The sequence below is a fragment of the Nelumbo lutea genome, chromosome 1 (assembly GCF_056320005.1).
Source record: "Nelumbo lutea isolate HS-2025 chromosome 1, American lotus-T2T, whole genome shotgun sequence".
Lineage (NCBI taxonomy): Eukaryota > Viridiplantae > Streptophyta > Magnoliopsida > Proteales > Nelumbonaceae > Nelumbo > Nelumbo lutea.
This window is the reverse complement of record NC_142684.1, coordinates 63,859,466-63,874,257: the sequence shown is the minus strand read 5'-3', so window position 1 is coordinate 63,874,257 and position 14,792 is coordinate 63,859,466. Positions and strand designations below refer to the sequence as shown.

General features: G+C 38.3%; 1 protein-coding gene across 6 annotated transcripts in view; it reads right to left on the bottom strand.

The window, feature by feature from the left end:
- LOC148874925 (myb family transcription factor PHL7-like) overlaps positions 1-14,403 on the bottom strand; it is a 29,001-nt gene extending 14,598 nt beyond the window's left edge. Inside the window, exon 1 of one of the 6 annotated variants that reach the window (XM_088963884.1) lies at positions 13,828-14,403. The gene's annotated coding sequence lies outside the window, so the exon portion shown is untranslated. Of the gene's footprint in view, positions 1-13,626 lie in introns of all 6 variants that reach the window. The other 5 variants (XM_088963883.1, XM_088963880.1, XM_088963882.1 and 2 more) reach the window with 5 other exon arrangements.
- Between the last annotated feature and the right edge of the window lie 389 nt (positions 14,404-14,792).

Here is a 14,792-nt window from a genome sequence, read left to right as displayed (position 1 = left end):
TCCTAGCATAGGAGCTTTGATGAATAACCCCCATGTCAGAGAGATAGCAGGATAGATTCTTCTCAAAGTATTCTTTTGCATTATCAGATCTGAAGATTTTAATCCTGGTATCAAATTGGGTTAGAACAAATTCAAGGAATTGTCTTACAAGTCTTGGAACTTCACGGGATTTCATCAGGAATATCCAAGTGAATCGAGAAAAGTCATCAATAAACAAGATAAAATATTTGTAGCCACCCATGGAGGGTAAGTGATAAGGACCCCACACATCAGAGTGCACAATATTAAAAGGAAAAGAAGATCTTTTATTACTCAAAGGATAATTGTTTCTACAATGTTTTGATAATTCACAAGACTCACAATGAAGACTGGACAAACTAATTCCCTTAAACAGTTCAGGGAATAGATGACTCGAGGCAGAAAAAGACAGATGACCCAAACGATGATGACACAACATAATTCGACTAATAGACTCTGAAGAAATAGACTCAAAAGCAACATTCCCAAGATGATCAGTGCATTGTCCTGGAGTATCAAGTAGGTATATTCCGTTCGCCTCATGGCCACTCCCAATCACCTTCTAAGACTCCAGATCCTGAAAAACACAGTAGGAAGGAAAGAAGGTTACACAACAGTTTAGTAATTTGGTTAGACTACTTACATACAAATTTGTATTTAGTCTACGTACATGAAGGGCAGAAGGTAAGAACAAGGAATCTGTAGCCTTGATGGTTCCCTTGCCAGAAATAGGGGCAAGTGAACCATCGGCTAAGGTGATTTTATCACGTCTAGGAAGCAAGTCATATGAAACAAACATGGTAGAAAGGTTGGTCATATGATTAGAAGTACCTGAGTCAATAATCCAAGGGATTTTAAGATTACCTGAAGTGGTTGCATGATTGGCAAAAGCCCTTGTACCTGAATGAGCAAACGCAGAAGAAGCTGAATTTCCTGAAGGGTTAGAAGTCACATCCTCTAGATGACTGATCATCTTCCCAAAATTTTCATATTCTGCTTTCATGGCTGCCAACTATGCACAAACAGACATTTCTTCAATATAGTACTTATCACTATCTGGCCCAGCAGCCACATTTGCACTCCCTGTCCCTTTACCATCATGTTTTTTTCTGAAACCGAATTGGAACAAGATCAGGATGTAATTTCCAGCACTTGTCTTTGGTGTGCTTCGGCTTCTTGCAGTACTCACAAACCACTTCTTTCTTTCCAGAGCCACTAGAAGTCCCAACAACCCTTTTGGATTTAATCTCCATATTTGCAAAGTGATCACTAAAACCAGCCCCTTGAACCTGGACAGCCCTCCTACTCTCTTCACTGCTCACCAATGCATAAGTTTGTGACAATGTGACACTCTCCTTGGATAGAATGTTCTGTTTTGTGATATCATATTCTGAGTTTAGTCCGATTAAGAACTCAAACACCCTGTTTCTTTCAACCAGTTTCCTGTAGGTCTCTGCATCATTAGTGGTGTCCCAGGTTACAGCTTCTATCAAGTCTATTTCTTGCCACAAAGACTTCAAGGTTGAGAAGTATACAAATAATGGTTTCTCCCCCTACCTCAAATTCTTCACATCACTTCTCAACTTGTAAGCTCTAGCCATATTTAGTTTTTGGGAATAGGTTTCAACAACACTATCCTAGATTTCCTTTGCTGAATCCATCCAGAGATAGTGCTGGCTGATCTATGGCTGCATTGAGTTCACAAGCCACCCAATAACAGTGTAGTTCTCTTGGATCCATTTCTCATAAGATGAATCATTTTCTGGGGGAGCCTTCTTGCTCCCAGAGATAAAACCCCACTTTCCTCTACTACATATATAAATCCTTACCGATTGTGACCATGCTAAATAATTAGTTCCATCTAGATTAACTGTGGTCATAGTCAATAAAGAGTCAACAGGAGCTCCTGGAACCTGTCCGAATTCAGCAACAATCTTGTTTTCAATCTCTAATGAGTCCATCCTTTTAACCACTTCAAAATAAGATTTCAACAAACTACAACCAAACAACACCGGATGAGGATGAACAAGTGTTGTGTTAAACCAGCCTCAAAGAAACAATACACAAGGCTGAGTCACACCTAAGCTGTGAGAGCCAAAAAAAACAGAAGAGGCACCTTGTTGACTGCACGAAACACCAACAAACTTGGTTCGGCCTTCAAGAATAAATCAGAAAACCACCAAACACTGTGCACCCAGTCCAAGCTTTTTTTTTTCTAAACAAAAAAATTTAGGTACTTGCCAGACAAGTACCTCAAAGGAGAAGAGAACAGTCCTTACTGATGAAGAGACCTTTTTACAAACACAGAGTGGGCAGTAGAGAAGACCACACTGCCAATGGTGAAAACAACCATAAAGAATAGTCTGTACAGGGGCCCAAAAAACAATCCAAAAAGAACAATAAACAACAGTACTGATTTTAGAGGTATTTCGGCTACTTGACAGTCCAGAAAAGAAATGAAAAAAACAATCCAGAAATCTCTGGATTAAACCTGATCAGAGGATAGCCGAATAGCTGTCTTGTTTCCAAAGGAACTTAATAGTCCAGAATAGAAAAAATAACCCAGAAATTTGAGCAAAACTTACAATATTTAAGCTTCAAATCAGAAATCGAGTTGTTTCCCCCCTTTTTTTCTCTGATTCTTCCTGGCCACCGAACCACTTCTCCAAGAGATTCAAGTCTTAGGCAATTTCCAATGACCTCCAAGAATCAAGCAACACGAGCTGAAGCTTCTAGCCCTAGAATACTGAAGTTCAGGCTTGCTCTGATACCATGAAGAAAATAGACCTTGAGAGTTCGGCAATGAGGGTTTAGAGAGTGAGAGTTTCGAACATTACTCTCTCTCTAACACCCTAACACTATTTTATTAAGATAAATTTTGAATAATTACAAGGAGGCCCTTAGTTGGGTAAGAATTTACAAAGAACATAACACAGAAAGGATGGGCCCAGAGTAAGGCCCATTACAAAAAAGAACATAAACAGTAAGAAAGAATAAACAGCCTATGGGCCATTAGGCCCATCTTCTCTACAAAACCATATAGGGCCTTTTGCAATTTGCAAACTTTCTTCCCTATAGCTTCATCATAAAACCCAGGAGGTAACTCCATATACACCTCCTCCTGCAAATCACCATTAAGGAAAGCATTCTTGATATCCAGTTGGAACATAGGCCATGAAAATTTTGCTACAAGGGATAGCAGAAATCTAATGGTATTCATCTTGGCAACAGGTGCAAAGGTTTCTAGGTAGTCAATGCCATAAGTTTGAGTATACCCCTTTGCAACCAACCGAGCTTTATACCTTTCAACTGAGCCATCTGTATTATACTTCATAGTGAACACCCATTTGCACCCAACTGATTTCTTCCCTTCTAGCTTGTCAATTAGCTCCTAGGTCTTATTTTTAATGAGAGCACCCATCTCTTCCTCCATTGCATTCTTCCACTCAGGTACCGCAAGAGCTTCCTGGATAGACCTAGGAATAGATATAGCATATATAGATGTCGAGTAGGACCTAAAGGATGGTGAAAAACGATCATAGGTGATAAACTGAGATATGTAATGGGCAATAGATGAAATGCACCGATGCTTCCCCTTGTAGACTGCAATGGGAAGATCAAGATCATCTAGAGGGGGAAAGGGATCAGAAGGTGAAAGTGATGTATCAACAGGCAAGGAGGGAGAAGTACTTGAATTTGGAATTGCAGAGGAGAGAGGAACTATCCTAGACTGATTATGAGCACCAAAAAAGGTAATGAGAGTACTTGAATTTCAAAAGGAGCATTGCTTCTTTTATTACTCAAAAAATAGGAGGATCTACAATGTTTTGCAAGCTCACAACTCTCACACTTCAAAAAATACATTTGAACTGACTTAAACAAAGTAGAAAACAAGTTTTTTAAAGACCCAAAAGATAAATGACCCAAACAATTATGCCAAAGCATAATCTGACTCATAGATTGAGAAACAAAAGACTTTACAACTCCTTTATCACTCCAGGTGGGTGGTCGAGCAAGTATATTCCATTCATCTCATGGCCAGTCCCAATCACCTTCCTTGTCACTAGATCTTAGAAAATACAATGGTCAAGAAAGAAGGTTATTGAACAATTTTGGCTTCTTGTAAGATTACTGATTGAAAGTAAATTAGTGCTAAGCTTAGGTACATGCAAAACTGAGGATAAGGTAATGGCATCGGAGACTCTAATGTTTTCCTTGCCAAAAATAGAAACAAGGGAGCCATCAGCTATCGATATTTTATTTCTGCCTGAAGACAAATTGTATGAAGTGAATAATGAAGACAAGCTTGTCATATGATATCATAGTTGTCGAGGCAATGCCCAGGCAACAAGGCGCCCTTTAAGGCTTGCCTTGCCTAATTGCCAAGCAATTAGGTACTATGTATTGTAAATTATTTTTTTATTTTTTATTTTTTGACATTATAATTATAAAGTATTCATTTTGTGTGTTTATATACTAATTTGTTTTTATTATTTTCTTATTTGCTAGGATTTAATCAATACAAACATTGCTAAATGCTGTATTGAACCCCCAAAGACTTTAAAACCTAAACCAATAAGGAAGAACTTAAAATTTTGTCTAATCAACACATTTTCTACTACTACTACTACTACTACTACTACTTTTTCTTTTCTTCTTTTTCTATAACAAAAATAAGGGTTCAGCCCCTATATTTTTTGAACTTTCTTTTCCTTCTTTTTTTTCTTCTCATAAATATGTTGATTTTTGTTAGTGTTCAGCTGAACTGAGAAGACAGAGAAAGAAGAGAGAGAAGAAGAAGAAGAAGAAGAAGAAGAAGAAAGGAGGAAGTGTCGAACTACGAAGACAAAGAGTCTAACCCAATCGACCATATATTTAAACTTAGTAAATAAGTGTACAAGGACATAAATGCCCCTGTCATACACTACTGATATAGAAAAGACTGAAAATGCCCCTATTTAGTTAACTGTAACACTTCCCCTCAAGCTAGAGAATATATATCATATAATCCCAAATTGTTACATATGTAGCTCACTCTTCCTAAACTTTTCCCTTACATGCTCTGTCCTTATCACACCATTGATGACATTTTCCCTTACAAAGTGACAATCTACCTCTATGTGAAAAGTTCTCTCATGGAAAACTGGGTTGGATGAGATGTGAATTGCAGCCTAATTGTCACAGTATAGCTTCATGGGTTTACTTATTGAGAACCCGATTTCTTGTAATAGATTCTTCAACCACACTAGTTCACATGCAGTGTGTGCCATGGCCCTATATTCTACTTCTGCACTGCTCCTTGCTACCACAGTCTGCTTCTTGCTCTTCCAAGTCACAAGATTTCCTCCAAGAAAAGTGCAACCCACGACCTAGAGCCCCTTCAAATACCGCACAATCCTAAGAATTGCATCCTAGTGAGGTACTTGAGGACTTTGCATAAACTGGCTTACCACGCTGACAACAAATGAGATATCAAGCTCAGTGATAGTTAGATAATTCAGTTTTCCCCCTAGCCTTCTATACCTTCCAGGGTTATCAAACAATTCACCTGTGTCACTTCCCAACTTCACATTCAGTTCCATGGGAGTTTCAGCTGGTTTAGCACCTAGCAACCTTGTTTCTTCCAACAGGTCAAGTACATATTTCCACTTACAGAGGTTTATGCCTTGCTTTGATCTAGCAACTTCTATACTCAAGAAATACTTCAACTTCCCAAGATCTTTTGTTTGAAAGTGATATTGTGGGAAAGTCTTCAATCTATCACTGCCAGTTATGACTATGTCATCCACATAAACTACCAGCAAGATCTTCCCGGCCACAGAGTCATAGCTAAATTCTGAATGATCAACTTAACATTGTCTCATTCCAAACTCCTTCACCACCTCACTAAATTTTCCAAACCAAGCATCAGAAGACTGTTTGAGCCCATAAATCACCTTCTTGAGCTTACACACCTAACCATCCTCCCCCTGAGCAATGTACACATTCTCTAGAAGATCCCCATGGAGAAAGGCATTTTTAATATCAAGCTGAAATAGAGGTCAATCATGCATGATAGCTAAGGAAATCAACACATGTACAGAGGCAATCTTTGCAACTGGAGAAAAGGTTTCGGCATAGTCTACACCATAAAGTTGAGAGTACCCTTTTGCAACTAAACGGGCTTTCAGGCGTTCCACTTTCCCATCTGGTAGATACTTAACAACATACACCCATTTACAACCAACAACATGCTTACCTGGGGGAATAGTGGTAAGTTCCCATGTATGATTGTGATGAAGAGCAGAGAGTTCCTCTTCCATAGCTTTTCGCCACCCTGGCAATGTAAGAGCCTCCTGAACATCCTTAGGTATGGATATAGAGGACAATAGGATAATAAACTGGCGATGTGAAGCAGAAAGGTGAGATACAAAAATATAATTGGATATGGGGTGTAGCGTGCAGCTACGTTTACCTTTCCACAATGCGATAAGGTTAAGATTAGAAGCCAATTCAGTTGTGGAAGGTGTTGGATCTGCCGACGGAGTAGAAGGTGATGGAGGTGTTGGTCTCTGTCGATGAGTATACACTTAACAAATTGGTGGTCTTTCAGTACGCTCCTGCAGTGGGAACAGGGGAGACTCAGGCACAAGGGGAACCATCGGAATGGAATTATCAACCGGAAGAGGAAGAGGAACCTCTGTAGGCAAAGGATGGATATCAGAACCAGAGAAGTATGACACCGATTCAAAAAATTTAACATCAAGACAAACAAAGGATTTCCGAGAAATAGGATTGTAGCATTTATACCCTTTTTGGGTCCTAGAGTAGCCAAGGAAGATACATTTAATGGAGTGAGCATTCAACTTGTCTAAACTAGGACCAAGATTCTGAACAAAGCACACACACCCAAAGATCTTGGGAGTCAGGGGGCATGGAGACAAAGTAGGAAACAAGGTAGAGAATGGAGAACGACCATAAAAAATGAACGTGGGCATGCGATTAATGAGAAAACAAGCAGTAAGGACTACATCACTCCAGAATCATTTAGGAACATTCATATGATGAAGAAGAGACCGAGTTGTTTCAAGTAGATGTCGGCTCTTTCTCTCAGCCACTCCATTTTGCTGAGGAGTGTGGGCACAAGATGTTTGATGAATTATACCATGTTGTTCCAGGTATTGCTGAAAGAAAGAAAGAAAACAGTCTCTACCATTGTCAGAAAGAAGAATCTTAAGTGAAACACCAAATTGGGTACACACTTTAGTATGAAATTTTTGGAAAATGGAAAATAATTCACTTCTTTCTTTCATTAAATAAAGCCATGTCATTCTTGAATAGTCATCAACAAAGATAACAAAATATTTGTAACCATTTTACGACTCAATTCTAATTGGACCCCAAACATCTGGATGAACTAAATCAAAAGGACTCAACATACGACTATCAACTCTAGGACTAAAGGAAACCCGATGGTGTTTCCCATACTGAAACGACTCACACTGCAAAGACAATAGACGACTCAATGATGGAACAAGAAGCTTGAGAGATTTAAGAGATGGATGGTCGAGCCTACAATGTCACTATAGAGGAGTCAAGGAGGTTTGAAGCGCAATTGTAGAGCCTCCACTATCAAGATAATACAATCCGCTAGCTTCATGCCCTCCATCAATCTTCTTCCCCGTTGTTAGATCCTGAAAAACACAAGAGGAAGGGTAAAAAGTGATAGAAAAATTGAGGGATTTGGTTAGTTTACTAACAAACATAAGATTAAAAGGAAACTTGGGAACGTATAAGACAGAAGACAAAGATAGAGATAAAGTGGTAACATTACCAACACCGTAGATGGGGGAAGTAGATCCATTGGCAAGGGTAACATTATTTGATGTAGAGGTTGGAGAAAGGGAGGAAAAGACACATGGAGTCCTGGTCATGTGATCAGAGGCTCCAGAGTCAATTATCTAGGGTGAAGGTTTGGATGCTAGGCAAGCTATACCTGAATGAGCAAGGGTGGTGGTGTTCTAATTTGAAGTGGCCTGAAGAAATCTCTCATACTCCTCTTTGGGAATACTCATCATCTCCTTCCTAGAAGTAGTTGTGACTGTAGAAGATGTTGGATCAACTGGTTGAGTATCACTGACTTCACTACCACCAACAGCTGCATGATTAGCCCATGTGGATAGGGGGCCATATAGATCATAACAAAAGTTAACTATGTGTCCTTCTCTCCCACAGTGTGTGCACTTCCTTGTTGTGCTCCCCCTTCCTCTGCCACGGCCTCCCCCTGAATCATGACCTCCACTGGTACGACCACCCATAGGATTACCACGGCCTCCCTTAACCATACGACCACCTCCTCTGTGCCCATAAGAACCACCTCAAGTACTAACCAATGCTGATTTGTTGAAAGTTGTGTTACTCTCTGCAGGGCTAAGAGATCCTATAGAGACGGGCAAACACTTCTTCTAGAATAGGGAGAGCAGATCATCCCAATATTTGTGCTCTAACAGGTTCATACTCTGCTTTCAGTCCCACCAAGAACCATGTAACATCAAGTTGTTCCCTTTGTTGTTGCTGAATTTTAATGTCCGATGTTAAGGGATGATAGATGTTAAGTTCATCCCCAATATTTTTCATACTGGCATAATATTCTTCAAGAGTCTGATTTCCCTGCTGCAAATTGAAGTATTCTTGATAAAGCTAATAAACCCTTGTAGTGTTGTCTTGTCTAGAATAGAGTTTCTTGGCATGTTCCCATATATCCCTTGTTGTATCTAAAAACATGAAGTTAACACTGATTTTAGGTTCCATATTGTTCCACAACCACATCATGATCTTAGCATCCTCTTGCTCCCAATCACTAAAATCCGGGGATTCATCACTCGGTTTCTCCTCCCGTACATGCTTCACTTTCTTCTTAGCCTTCAAAAACACTTCCACCGACTTGGCTCACGGAACATAGTTTTCACCGTTGAGTTTGATGGATGTCATCTGGACACTTAAAAAATCAAAGGAGATCATCACACTCGATTTCTAGTCACCATTCGAATCACCCACTGACACCATCTCAATCTACGAAACTGATTCTACCTGTCACACACGCAAAAGAGAAGTTTCAACCACTAGCTTGCCCTAGTATGCATTCATCCACTTTGAACACCACTGATCCGCGAACAGGCAGATTTAAAAACATAGAGAATCCCTCTTAAAACTGCTCATTAGATGGTTCAGACCACAACTACTACACCTACTCGACCACCACAGCTGTCACGCAGTGACAGCAGTCCACACACACAAAAAAAAAAAATTCTTGTTCACTCGAACTGCTATAGTTGTCTACTGTTACCAGAAGTTAACCCACCAAAACCCTAGATGTTGCCACAAAAACTTGGGTTTCTTGGCAGTCCTCTAACCTAGATTTCTCACACTAGAAAAAAAAATGGAAAAGAAATAAGGAGAGAAGAAAGTTGCAGTTGACTTCTATTAGTGGCACTTTGATACCATGTTAGTTTTAAGCTGAACTGAGAAGACAGAGAAAGAAGAGAGAGAGAGAAGAAGAAGAAGAAGAAGAAGAAGAAGAAGAAGAAGAAGAAGAAGAAGAAAGGAGGAAGTGTCGAACTGAGAAGACAAAGAGTCTAACCTAGTCGACCATATATTTAGACTTAGTAAATAAGTGTACAAGGACAGAAATGCCTCTATCTAGACAGAAGGCATATAACTCATACATTATTGATATGGAAAAGACTAAAATGCCCCTATTTAGTCAACTCTAACAATTTTCTATACTTTAACATGAACTCTATACTTTTCTTATGAAAATTACGAATAATAGTTAAGAAAATATGGCTATGGTACCTAGGGAACTACCCTAGGATCTATGTTTTCTATATAAAAAAAATCCATTGCTTAGCGGGCGCCTAGGCGACTAGGTGTCCCCCTGACACTTAGCCTCGCCTTGGTGCCTTGAAAACTATGTATGATATGATACATCAGAGTTTATAATCCAAGTAGGGTTGGTGTTACTTGGAGTAGAGGCATGAAAAACAATGGCTCTTGTACCTAAGTGGGCAAAAGGCCAAAAGCTAATGTGGGGGAAGGAGGTGCAGTGGTAGCAGAGGTAGGATGAGATGATCCTACAAGTCTAGCTTCATTCTCCAATTGAGTCAAAGCTGCCCTGACCACACCAAAGGCCTCCAAAGAAGTAGATCGAGGTCCCGAAAGGGAAGAACCATTTGATGTAACAGCTCCATTTGCAATTCCCTTCTTATTTTTAAGTCTTTCTGGTACAATATTGGGATGAATCTTCCAATTGTGTGCCTAGGTATTTTGCAATACTCACAAAACACACATTTTTTTACTTCATTCTTCATCTCTTTCTCCCTCTCACCACTATACTTATGTCTTGCAGCTGCTAATGTTACCTCCATTTGAGAATTTTGTAGCATAACCTCCTTCCTACTCTCTTCACTGTGCACTAGGGAGAAGGCTTGAAACAAGGTAACATTTTCCCTAGTGAGAAGCTGTTGTCTAACAATGTCAAAATCAGAATTCAGACCCGCAAGAAACTCAAAAACTCTATTTATCTCAACCAACTTATTATAATTTGCTGCGTCCTTATTACTCTCCCACTCAATTGTTTCAAGGTGATCTATCTCGTGCCATATGGATTTTAGAGTAGAGAAATAAATTGATACAGGTTTCTCCCCAATGGTCATTATGGCAGATTGAGTCCACTCCAAATAGTTTGAACCATCAAACCTGATTGTGGTAATCTGAAAAGGGTTGTCATCAGTCATACTAACAGCCCTTTTAGCAACTTCTCCAGCAGGTTTTTGTTCACTCCCAAAGAACTCCATGCTGAGCTCAACATAGAGAAGAAAAAGAACATGCTCGACTCCCCTTTCAAATAGAAAAAAAAAAAATAAAACTGAGAATAGGGACAACAATCTAGTAGATTTATTGCTTTTAAAGGAAATCGTAGAAATAGTCTTGGAGAAAGATGAAAAAAAGAGCAGCCGCTCCTCATAGAGATTTCAAAAACCCTACCTCCTGTTACAAAACTTTAGGAGAGTTGAAAAGATTACCCAGAAATTTCAGGGTGGCACCTTCAACCTGAGATTTAAACCCTAAATCTCACCTCAAATTAACTTTTTTATGATTCTTCCTGACTGCTAGGCAATCTCCAAGAACAGAAGTGTCATGGGCAAGCTTCGAACTCCACCAATCTCCAAGAATCAGGCCACGAAGAGAACTAAATCTCCAACCCTATTAAAATCTCATGTAACCGGCTAGGAAGAGCTCACGTGAGATTCATGAGCAGAACTAAACCTGCGCTGATACCAACTTGAAGTTACTGCTGTTAGCAGAACTTTTAGGTTGAAAAATAACCCAGAAATTGAAAGAGAAGAGAGAAGAAAAGCGAAGAAGAATAGGAGAGGAATGGGGGCAGAATGTTCTATTACTGCCACCCTAAGTAGTATTATTTATATGTATTTAACATAACATTAGGTAAAAGGACAAAAATGCCCTGCTACATATAACGGTACAGGAAAGCAAGCATAAAACAAAAATAAGCAACAAAAAAGTGAACTTATGGGACCACAAGTAAATATATCAGGTCTGGTCCACTGTATCACTACAGATTTTTTAGATATAATATATTTGTGATGCTAATGGAATTATTGCTATTCAAATTTGGTACAGTTGCTGCTATTGCATCTTATAAAACTTGATTTCAGATTCTGAGTACTATTTATTTGGTACATAAGGCCATAACTCAATGTTGGTTCTGGCCATCTGGAGTCTTGGGAGGGGTATACTTATACTGGATACTGTCCTAACCTTAGGCACTTTTTCACACAAAGTGGCCACTCTCAGACTCAAATCCACATTACAATGCTTACCAGACCAAGATTTTACCAGTACACGTAGTACTATTTATTTGGTACATAATTTGTATTATTCAAAATACTAGAACTTATTGTATATTTATTGTTTAAATTGATCCATTTTCTCCAATAATTTAGATGGTTCTTCTCTATGGGGTTCAACATGGTTGAGGTTGAGGTTGTTTACTAGATTGTGACCAGATAGATTTATGTAAAATAGGACTGCAGCCCCTTTGCAATTTCATTAGCAAGACTAGATCATTCATCATTGGTATCCAAACTAAACATCTTGCTTGAATAGATCATGAAAAAATAAGGGATAAGAAGGGATTTTCTATATAGAGGGAATTCCCTCAAGAGTACCAGAATAATGGAGGTTCATCATGTTTCTCTTACAATGATATTGCAGATCTCTCATAGAGGGTTTTCTGGGTTTTGTTCCCTAGTCTGCAGACCTGACATTTCACCTTTTTTCTCTTACTTTCAATAAAATTTACCAACTAATTATCAACCAATTGAGATTGTTTCATGAATACCTAGTATCTATGTAAAGAAAACAAGAAGTTAAAAAACAGTCACTCCAATAAACTTTATTAGACCTCACTAAAATGATTTGCTGACCAGAATATATGGAACAATTGTCTCTTAACATATAATTCTCATCGGAAGTCAATATGAAGCGATGGACCATTCACAACTTCAAGTAGTAGATAGATTGAGGCAAACAAGCTAAAAATAAAAAGCAAACAAATAAATAAATATGCATCTAAGAAATGGAATGAGAAACGCTAATGGAAGATTTGATTTATGGTAATTGGAAACTTAACATAAAATAAGCCACCAAATAGATGATAATAGCTAACATGATTCTCCACTTGAAAGAACAAAATGCACAAGAAAAATGTTGGAAGAAAGGAGAGTGTGATGCCCGGATAAAGGTGAGTTGTGTCAGGTCAGGAACCAGCATAAAAACCTTTCAACTCCATTTGAGTATCAATCCTGAATTGCTTGCTATATGCAATTTTAGGGCATTAGACATGGTTCTTGATAGGGTTCAATGCCAAAGACAGATTTCGTGTAGCTGACCCCAAATAGTTGGAATTAAGGCGTTGCTGAGTTGAGCCGAGTTTTATGAAAAATATGATAAAGGGCTTTGGTTTGTCCATCATTGAATCTGTGATTTTTTTTCCTGAGAATTTAATCAATTCCGTAAAATAACCAGGGAAAAGGAGGGAGGGAGAGAGAGAGAGAGAGAGAGAGAGAGAGAGAGAGAGAGTAAAGGAAACATTTCCTGTAGAGATCTAAAAATTTCCAGGAGAAGAAGTAAAGAACGGAAATACAAACAATTTTTAGCGTTAGAAACCAAAACCATAAAAAAAAATGGTTCACCCATATCTTTCCACTAAAATGATAAAAAAAAACAAAAAGAAAATAAATAAAACCCATGATATTAATAGTAGAAAGTTTCACATTTTACATCATAAATTCATTTTTTCACATTTCAGTAAAATAAAGTCCCCGAACGCATAAACTCTGTCCAGTGATAAATAAGTTCCAGACATAACCCGGTTCATAATTTCTTCTTCAAATTCAAAATTTAACCAGTCTGTGTGCAAAGCTGTCATGAAAACCAGCAGAGAAGTCTACTACCAACCAGAACCAGTCTACTAACCAGGCATTAAAGAAAAAGAAAAGAAAAGAAAAGAAAAGAAAGCATTTTGAATTCACAAAACAAGCATACCCAGATAAAAAATAGTGTGCTTTCACCAATCCAGAACTATCCCAAGTATAATAACGTGAACCCAGAAAATTCTGCTTCCCAAAAGTTCGTGAGATACACACTTAACCAAAGAAGAGAACAGTAGCAGGGGCGAGAAGGAAAAAGAAATGTGTATTTGTTGTTTGTATTAACCATTGAACTGTCAATTTTCTTACTGATTACCTTGTTTTGAAGTGAAAATGGTCTGAAACGAGCATAGAATTCAACAGCTCACACCAATCATAACGCCTGGTCTTCGCCCACGAAAAGGCAATGAACTCAAAGCTGCCCGCGGTCAGGTATTCGAGCTGCCCGAAATACCCCTTCAACGTTACCGGAGTCTCTGATGACCAGTATGATTGACGGTACGGAATCTTCCCTGAAATAGCCTAGTCCTAGTGAAGATAATTCAATAGTATAATATTGTAATTTTAATTTTTAGGGTAAATTGATGAAAATTGTTGCTGAAACCTACACAAAAATTTGGTAATTGCACATCCCTTTCTTTAAAAAAAAAAAGGCATAAATCATTTCCCCTTCTTTAAGAAAAAAGAGATAAAAATATTCAAAATACCTATATAATTACTTCTCACAAAAATATTTATTTTTCAAATTTTTTCTTGTTATGAATCATTATCCCAAACCCACCCACCACTCACACACCACATAGTCTACTAGTAGCCCGTGTGGCTAAAGAATTATAAGTTGGGCTGATGAGTCATTCTTTTGAAAGAAAAAGAGAAATTTCATTTTAGTACCCTAAATTTTGGGGTAATGTTAAATTAATATCCAAACTTTTAAACGTGTTATTGTAATACTCAAACTTTCAAAAAGTGTTTAATTAGTCCTATCGTTAACCGACCACCGACCGTCAATTATATCATCAAGTGATGATATATACAATTTAAAATTTTTGATAATATCAAAATTATCATTCAAAAGAAGATACTGTTCATTATCTTCTACCTTGATACTTCATGAAAATAAACCAGCCTTTGAAGGAAATTTCTAGTATTCTCCCACAGAATCTCCGATATCTGGATTTGTCTTTCAATGAACTCTCTAGCGAGTAACTTCTCTCTTGTGGTGCGAGTAACTTCTCTCTGCAACAACCGAATCACCGGAGAGATTCCGGCTAGCTTCGAGAA